Source organism: Squalius cephalus (assembly GCF_949319135.1).
Source record: "Squalius cephalus genome assembly, chromosome: 4".
NCBI lineage: Eukaryota > Metazoa > Chordata > Actinopteri > Cypriniformes > Leuciscidae > Squalius > Squalius cephalus.
This window is the reverse complement of record NC_137125.1, coordinates 30,573,474-30,583,660: the sequence shown is the minus strand read 5'-3', so window position 1 is coordinate 30,583,660 and position 10,187 is coordinate 30,573,474.

Here is a 10,187-nt window from a genome sequence, read left to right as displayed (position 1 = left end):
CTGGCGAATTTGCGAGAGGATTTTCCTGGTAGTGATCATTCTGAACCGGCGTTTCGAAAGCGCTCTGTTCAGCCGTCTTAGATCTAGAATGGGTCTGAGTCCCCCGTCTTTTTTCGGTACCAGAAAATATCTGCTGTACAGGCCCCCTTCGCTCTGAGCTTGAGATAAAGGCTCTATGGCCCCTTTTCTCAACAGTTTCGCAATTTCGGCTCGAAGTAGATGAGCTACTTCCTTTTTCACCGTGGTTTCGATTCGCGCCTCGCAACGGCGAGGGCGTTGAGTGAACTGTAGTGAATAGCCTCTTTGTATTATGTTCAGCACCCATTCTGACACCCCGGGAAGCTTTGCCCATGCATCTGCATGGATAGCTAGGGGTTGAATGAGATCTGAGCTCTGGCCGTGACATAGTGGCGGCCGAAGAGCTTCGGTGTGCTGTAATACAGACGCCGCGCTTGCAGCGTTCGAGGCGGGGGGCGCGCTGATCACAGCGGGCAGCCTGCCCGTGCTCAACTCTGTAGCAGCGGGTAGCTGAGAGAGAGCGAACGGGGAGAGCCCCGTGGGGCTTGACATGTCTGTGAGTGAATGTGGGCGTGGGATAGCAGGCACAATTACTGCACTGAAAACACCATCTGCATGAGCTGACTGAATGTGTTTTGGTTTCGTTTTTACAGAAACCGGGGGACATGCAGTGTGTAGTGTTTGTGGGCACTGGGTCGTGGGCACATTCACTACATTTAATGCGCAACCGACATGAGTCGATTTTATGTGCGCGAGCCCTGTGGGGTGGGCTGTGTCTGTGTGTAGGAATGAGCTCTGTACAGTGGGCATTTTTACTACACTCATAACACCATCGGCTGTAGCCGGAACACCAGGAAAAACACTCTTTGAGAGATTCATCTGGGTCGCCGTGAAAACGGCGTTTGTAAGCAGGCAAGCGGGCAGTGTTGCCGACTTGTTTACTGCGGAATATGCTGGAACAGTCACATTTTCTGGAACTGAGCGAGCGAGAAGTTTTGGTGGAAGTCTGGCCGCAGCGGGACTTGAACACCGTTGTTTTCCTAGGAGGGCTAGGAAGACTTTGAGGCCTCTGGCTTTATCTCAATCTTCAGGCAGAGCGAGAGCGTGGTCTTGAGCAAAGATGGGCTGCTACAGCTTCTTCCACTGTAGGAAGAGAGAGGTATCCTCTGCTTTTGGCATCGTCCAACACGGAAAATGCTGCTGAGGCAGAAGTACGCACCCTGGCTGAGAAGGGGGCACACCAGGACTTCGCGAGTTCTTCATGAAGCTTAGGAAGAAACGGCGCGGGTCTAGAAGGCGGTGAAACACAATCCCCTTGCAGAAAGCAACCGTCCAGCCGGTTGTGTGCAGGCTCCGCAGGCGTCGACCACTCGAGGCCGAGGCTTTGCACGGCCTGTGAGAGCAGATGCGTCAGCTCTGCTTCGATGCTGGCTCTTTTTCCAGAAGGCTCGCGAGCAGGGGGTGCGAGATCAACAGAGCCCGACCAATCCTCACTGCCAGATGCCAGGATAGAGCAGCTGTCCTCCTCTACAACTGCCTCTTCTTCAGCGTCGTCTACAACGGAAGCAGCGGCAGACAGCGGCCGTTGTCCGAGAACGAGAGACTCAGGTGAAGCAGGCGGTGAAGCTGGCGGGCGAACCGGCGAGCTTGTATCAGCTGGAGGAGGTTTCGGAACCCGCTGGGCACGGCGCTTTTTACGGCGCGGCAGCGCAGCGGGCGGGGGTGCAGACTCGTTAAAATATGCCAGGCGAGTCCTCAGAGTCACCATCGGCAAGAGCTCGCAGTGAGGGCATCCGCCATCGGCGAGCGTGAGAGCTGCATGATCCTCTCCCAGGCAGGAAACGCAAATCACATGGCGCTCCCCGTCGCTGAGTGGGGCTCGGCACGAGCCGCAGAGGGTACGAGACATCTTTAAAAAGACGCTAGGCTCTTTTAGAGAGAGAGAGTGTGTGTCGCGGCGGCGAACACACACTAGCAGTAAAAGGATATAGTGCACCGGATAGCGCAGCAGGAACGGCAGCAGAAGGCGGCGTGGCCAGCGGCTTCAGATGCAGACTCGTCCCGCTGAGAGGCTTTCTCTGACGGCACGGCTTCTTCTCTCTGGATCCAACGATGCGTAGAGCTCCGCTGAAGAGATGAAAATCAGCTAAACCAGCCTGTCGACGCTATATTTATAGCCCAAGGCCACACCCATTTCGGCGGGATGTGACGCAGTGGGCGCGAAGCGCTCCCATTGGATATGGCGTCACGATAGGGCCTTATCGTGGAGATTTATTGATCTCTCCTGCCATTGAAGTTAGATCTGTGTCTGTCAAGAAGAGATGCCTAAATGAGAACACTAGTGTACTATTTATGAAGGCCATATCCCTAAGACCGAGCATATCTGCTGACTCGGTTGATTCTCTCCTTGATTCTTTTAACTCGAAGGTTAAAAATGTAATTGATGATATTGCTCCTGTGAAAGTCAGGAAGAATGGTAAACAAAAAGCACCTTGGAGAAACTCAACAGCAGTGCAAATTATGAAAAGACAATGCAGAAAATCAGAGCGCATGTGGCGAAAGACAAAACTTGTAGTCCATTATAACATCTATAGAGACACCATTCGTGCTTTCAATATGGAACTAGGCAAAGCTAGACAGACTTTCTTCTCCAATATCATAAACAGAAACCTAAATAATACTCGAAATCTCTTCGCTACTGTCGACAGACTAACAAATCCCCCAAGCCAGATTCCCAGTGAAATGCTCTCCGACAGCAAGTGTAGTGAGTTTGCTACCTTTTTCTCTGAGAAAATCAATAATATTAGAAAGGTGATCAGCACATCCTTGAGTTGCGCTGGGGTCAGTCAGATCAGACTACAACCTGAGAAAGTAGTTACTATGTCTGATTTTGAAGAAATTGATGGCAAAATTCTGAAAGAAACCGTTCAGCACCTTAAAACATCAACCTGCGCCCTTGACACACTTCCCACATCTTTTTTTAAAAGTGTGTTAGACTGTTTAGAAGTAGATCTCCTAGAAGTGGTAAATGCCTCACTTTTCTATGGAAGTTTTCCAAACTCCCTTAAAACTGCTGATGTCAAACCCCTCCTGAAAAAGAGCAATCTGGATAAGACTATATTAAGCAACTATAGACCGATCTCAAATCTTCCTTTCACAGGCAAAATCATTGAAAAAGTTGTCTTCAACCAGCTGAACAAATTCTTAAACTCAAATGGATACTTTGATAATTTTCAATCTGGCTTCCGATCGCATCACAGCACAGAGACAGCGCTCATTAAGATAATAAACGATATTCGCTTAAATACGGATTCAGGCAAATTATCAGTGCTGGTTCTACTCGATCTCAGTGCTGCATTTGACACTATCGATCACAAAATACTTCTAGACAGGCTGGAAAACTGGGTGGGGTTTTCTGGGACAGTTCTAAAATGGTTCAGGTCATACTTAGATGGGAGAGGTAATTATGTGAGTATAGGTGACCATAAGTCTTAGTGGACGCCCATGACATGCGGAGTCCCTCAAGGCTCAATTCTTGCGCCACTCCTGTTCAACCTGTACATGCTCCCAATGAGCCAAATAATGAGAAAGAACCAAATCTCTTACCACAGCTATGCAGACGACACACAGATCTACTTAGCCCTATCGCCTAATGATTACAGCCCTATTGACTCTCTGCTTCAATGCATTGATGAAGTCAACAGCTGGATGTGCCAAAACTTTCTACAGTTAAACAAAGACAAAACTGAAATCATTGTGTTTGGAAACAAAGATGAAGTTCTCAAGGTGAACGCATACCTTCACTCTAAAGGTCAAACAACTAAAAATCAGGTCAAGAATCTTGGTGTGTCTTTGGAGTCAGACCTTAGTTTCAATAGTCATGTCAAAGCAATAACTAAATCAGCATACTATCATCTGAAAAATATTGCAAGAATTAGATGCTTTGTTTCCAGTCAAGACTTAGAAAAACTAGTGCATGCTTTCATCACCAGCAGGGTGGATTATTGTAATGGACTCCTCACTGGCCTTCCCAAAAAGACCATAAGACATTTGCAGCTCATACAGAACGCTGCAGCCAGGATTCTTAGCAGAACCAGAAAATATGATCATATCACACCAGTACTCAGGTCATTACACTGGCTGCCAGTTACTTATAGGATTGATTTTAAAGTATTATTACTAGTATATAAATCATTTAATGGCCTAGGACCTCAATACATTGCAGATATGCTCACGGAATACAAACCCAACAGATTACTCAGATCATTAGGATCACATCAGCTAGAAGTTCCAAGAGTTCACTCTAAGCAAGGAGAGTCTGCTTTTAGCTATTATGCCAGCCGCAGCTGGAACCAGCTTCCAGAGGAGATCAGATGTGCTCCTACTGTAGTCACATTCAAATCCAGACTCAAAACACATCTGTTTAACTTTGCATTTAATGAATGAGCACTGTGTCACTGTTTGTCCGACTGTTTATCCTGTGTCTTATTTTAGTCTTTATTCTAAACTGTTTTAATTATTTTTAGTTCTTTCTTGTTTCTTTATTTTAAACTGTTCTTTATTCTAAACTGTTTTAATTATTTTTAGTTCTTTCTCGTTTCTTTATTTTAAACTGTTTTGTATATTCTTATTTCTTCTGATTATTTTTAATAGTATGTAAAGCACTTTGAATTACCATTGTGTATGAAATGTGCTATATAAATAAACTTGCCTTGCCTTGCCTTATCGATAGGCTGCTGCAGTTGCCGCAGGGCAGCCAATAGGCGCGCGAGCTGCCTCGCCTATGTCTGCATGCTGCCGCAACACGTTTTACATTATTACAAAATTAAGGATAATTTTTGGCTGCAATATCTCGCGGAAAAGAGATTTCCCCATAGCGTAAGATATTACGCAGTACGAGAGAACCTCTCGTAAGAGAACAAACACAACAAAGCTCTGAAAAGTGTTTCGAATCAATAAATGAACATTTCAAAAGTTTTTATTTTTGACAAATATTAAACTAGAGACAAAATGATGACGATGGTGAAATGGTTGAAGCTCCGCGAGGTGCATGTTGTTTTATGTTGAAATGTTTTCATTATTTATTAAGGACAGTTATGCTAATCATAACAACCTACTATAAGCCTATTTAATTCTTAATAAAGAATGCTGAACACAAATGCTGACGACTAACATCGGTTAGCAAGTCCTGATCAAGGTTTTAATATCACTGTTACAACACAGAAGGGGCAGACACAAGGATGAGGTAATGAGAGTTTATTGTAATCAACCAGAAGAGTGAACGGAGTGCAGATGAAGGTGAGTAGATCTGAATATAGTCCCGATGATGATGACTTGAATGATACTGTATGTCTTTCTTGCAGATGGAGAGCGGAGAGGGATTACCAGAACCGGAGGAGACACTGGGGAACACAGGAGACGAAGACCCACGAGGTAGACTGGGAGACTGGGAGACTGGGAGAGGAAGCCACGGAACAGGTAAGTAGTATGAGGAGTCCTGGAGGTAAGCATTCAGAGAAACGTCTTGGTGCAAACGATACCGGACAATGAGTGAGAGTGAGAGCGGGGTTTAAGTGCAGGAGGTGAATGATGAACTGATGATGTGCAGGTGTGTGTGATCAGTATTCGGGAGAGGATGTGCGCCGTGATTGGGTGAGGGTGGAGTCTGGCGTGATTGTAACAATCACGATCATTTAGTTTAATTTATTTCACTGTTATGTTTCAGTTAATATATCTACTGACAAATTAAAATAACACGAAATATAAGACACATAATCTATTGACATGAATAACCGTTCTAAATTATAGAAAATCTGGACACACAATGTTAACGTTTAGCCGACTTTGCTTAAATTTGATGCAATAATTGAAGCCTACATTTGTTTCAGCTCTAAATTTGTACTGTAATTTCAGTATTGTGATTATGAATTCATTTAACTACAATATTTCATTTGAATTTATCTGCTACCAGCTCTCAATCACTCTCAATGAGCCGCGGCAGATACGCAATAGAGAGAATAAACTGACACTTTTCAAAGTCTGTGATTTTAGCGCCTCTTAGCGGTAAAAGGCAGCAAATACACACCCGCAATTTTATTATTCTTGTTGAGAGTTCGGGATCGTTACGTCACGTCGCAATGCATTGTGGGAATCATGGTACGGAAGTAGATGTACTGTAGTAGGTAATTAAAATTGTAACGTTGGTCATTTGATAATATTAGGTTTAATTTAGGTTATTTTAAGGAAATTGGTTCAGTATTGCTGTATTGTGAAATGCTGTAATCGGTCTCACGATCGACAGGACAATTAAATTGTTAATCCGGCCCTGGATTGGAGGTGTAAGCGCTCACTCCACAGACCAGGTAGGAGAAAATATCAGGGAAACTGAAGCTTGGTAAACTTTCATAATTATTACACCGTACTTTATGTTCATAGGGATCGATTCCGCCTATAATCTAAATTTTTTTTAAGTAGCATTGTTTGGCTTCATTATCAAGTTTGTCAGTATACGGTATAGCCAACTTTTTTTGTCACGGTCCATAACTCTTTCTCTTTCTTTCTCGGTGCCGGTGGAGACCGGCCGGCTACACTATTACCTTATTCCAAACCAGCTTTTGCTTTGCCTCTAAAATTGCCGCTGTTACCCACAGTGCACCATTCCATAACATCTACGCCCAAGCTCTATAGACGATTTCATGTATCCAGAGATATTTTCAAAACAAACATCAAATGATTTAGCATTTCCAATTTATGTATTAAAGGGCACCTATTATGCAAAATTCACTTTTACATGGTGTTTGAACATAAATGTGTGTTGGCAGTGTGTGAGCAAAACCACCCTAGAATGATAAAAATCCACCCAGTAGTTTTTTTACTATCTCAATAAATCATAAGCACTGTCTCAGAACACCCTGTTCTAGATTTTCCTCATTGTGACGTAGAAATGAGCTAAGCCCCACCGACGTGATTTGATTGACATCTGGTTTTGGCATAGACCCCGCCCTCGGTGATCTGCATCCTCCATCAACGACAGCCGGTAATGTCTCCTAAGAAGTGTGTTGTGGGATGTAAGAATGGACATACTAGTCTTCACTGACATCAGAGCCACTGAAAACGCAGCGGATGGATTTTATTTATGAAGAAAAGGCACCACTTAAACTTCCTAAATACGAGATTCATTTTCTGACTGACTGTTTAGTGAACGAGGGTCAAAGTTAATCCTAGAGTGTGGATCGTTGCCTACAGTTCGCGATCCAACGTCACCTCCAGAAAAAGTAAGTGTATTTTATGATTTTTGAGCAAATAGTCATTTCAATCGATGTCAGCAAGTTCAACAACAAATGCGTCTAAAGCTATTTATTGTCGTCGTCATAGGATGTCTCAACAAACAACGTCAGACAGTTTTATGTCACGTAGGCATTTTTTGCAGCATTTACAAATGTAAATAAATTAAGGTCTGCTCTATCTCCATAGACAGTAGGCTATATAAACGTCTATCTCCCTCCCCTTAAGAAATAAATAAAAAATTCGTTTGTACTTCACAGTAGTGTGTGTGTGTGTAGTTTAAAAAAATTGCGCGAACGTTATCACAGTTTGTGTGTGTGTGTGTGTTGCACATCCATAATGGCAAAAGGGACGCGATTAAAACTTTGTAAGTACAGAAATGTATCAAATAACCATTCCGATACGTTTAGTCCATTCTCATTCGTGTTTATTCTGTGCCGGAGTCTCTTCATCATCTAGGTCCAGCAGCAGGGCGGGGATATGCAGCTCATTTACATTTAAAGTGGTACACACAAAACAGCTCTTTTTAAAACAGGCCCCAAAAATGACATTTTCAAATGGTTATAATAAATTAACTGTGGCGTATTTTGTGCTGAAACTTCACAAATGCATTCTGGGGACACCCAAGACCAATATTACATCTTCTAAAAAGGGGCATAATAGGTGCCCTTTAAAGGAGTCATAACCTAGTATTACCTTGGATACCTACTGCTGTATTATAGTCTTTCAGGCCCTTCTAAAAAAGAAAAGTGGAAAAAAAATAAACACAGAGCTCCTCAGACCCTTATTTCTGAAGGCATTATTGTCTCGCGAGATCTGATGCGATATTTTGGCTGTCGTGGACGGTCATTTTAATAATGCAAATGAGGGGCGCGTTGATTGGTGGCAGGAAGGAGGGGGGTTGACACCGCAGGTAACGCTTTAGCATATCATTCCAAAATGACATCATGGTGCAAGTTATGAATGAACCCGACCAGGGGTGCGTTTCCCGAAAGCATCGTTGGCCAACTATGGTCGCAAGTTCCGTCGTTACCAATAGAGTTCAATGGACATTGCGATGAACTTGCGACCATAGTTGGCCAACGATGCTTTCGGGAAACGCACCCCTGGCCGCGACCGGCAATATACAATAGCCGAATTCATGATGATCTCAGTCATTTGTTGTTTGCAAAGTAACGTTAGCAGACATTCCCCATGTTTACCTCGAAGCTAATACTCCCGCTAGCATACAATAGCCGCATTAGCAGTTAGCTGCTGTTTGTTACACACAGTAGAGCAATAAAAACTCAGTCTTACCGTTTCAATTTCAGGCAAGTCTCTGATGGTTGGAATTGCACCTTTTTCCAAACAGAGCTTCGAGGCCAACTTCGCCTGATATTGCCCCAAATTTGTGTATGATTCCTGTGTGAAATGTTAGCGCAGACTCCTAACGATAAGCCAGTTGAAAGGGTTGTTGGGACAGCGTCATTAAAAATGAATTTCATCCACTGGTCCCTGATAGTTTGGTCCGTTTTTGGTAGAGAAAACACATTTACATGTTGTTTGTGGCAGTCAACCACAGAGCAACTCAGGTGTGTACTCGTTTCTCCATCTTTCTAGACTGAACTGAATATGAGGGGGAGAGGGGCGGGCTTCCCGCGGCATAGGTTTGCGGTGTCCATATATGGTATATCCTGCCCCGTCATGACGTCAAGACGGGGCTGAAATCAAAATCTCGTATTTGAGTGCGCGTGCACGCGCGCTGGTTTATTTACCCTGAGGTAAACAAATGCTTCACTTTTAAATATCGGCTTCCCGGCCAGTGTATAATCGTTAGGCAATCATAACATACATTGATTCTCGTGGAAAAGTGAAAATTGCAGGTTATGACTCCTTTAAATTATTATTAGTATTATTGTATTATTATTAATATTATAGGGAAGGCCTAGCCTACTTTTATTATTAAATTGATAGGCTATTATAATTAAATTGCCACGCAATAATTTCATAGCGCATCACCGCAAAACCAACGCGCTGTGAGGATAATAAAATATTACATAGAAGCTTACTCTCCTCACTGAAAATTGTCTAAAACATTTAGGTCGATTACAATGAATTATAGGCATATCAATTATTAACAGTCTATAATATGTCAGAACACTGCAATAATTCATCAATGAAAATTAAAAACAGCTTTATTTCAAAAACATCTTTTAACAAATTAATAAAAGAGGCAAAGTGTACATCGCAGGTGGCTTGGAAGAAGTGGGTAATGGTTAATCGATTTTGCAACAAACTGAAGGTAAGCAACAGTAATTTGTAGCTAGTTTTAACTACAGAACTTAAAGATCTCCCTTTTTTTTTTTTTTGCTGCAGATGAAGCTTCTGTTTTCGCGCAGGTGCAGTGAGGGAAAAAAACACTGAGTTTAGGGCAATCGGTTCATAGCTCTGATTCACCTGTGTGATATAGTCACGAGGAGCGACCACAATTTCTAACATGCCAGAAATTCATCCGACCATCCGATTGCCGGTCGGGAGAGGTTAATTGCCTCTCGTTTCCCCTGTACACTGCAACGAACACTGCACGACAAACAATGCATGACAAAGCTGAAAATCGGTCTGACCCGAAAAAGAGTCACACGAGTCAGAAATCGGCTCAAAATCGGACGAAAATCGCACAGTGTATGCCCGCCTTAACTGATATGTTGTTTTGATTGCAGAAGTGCAGCTGATTTAGGGTTACGTTTACACGACAACGATATGCTTAACACTAAGTTTTCCCTTTGAGTTTTCCGCGTACAGACGACACCATTGTCAAAATGATCCCCATTCACACGGATCCGCGAAAATTCTGCTGCCAGGCCATTCGATGGCGATGAAACACTATAGACTGAACACGGAATACA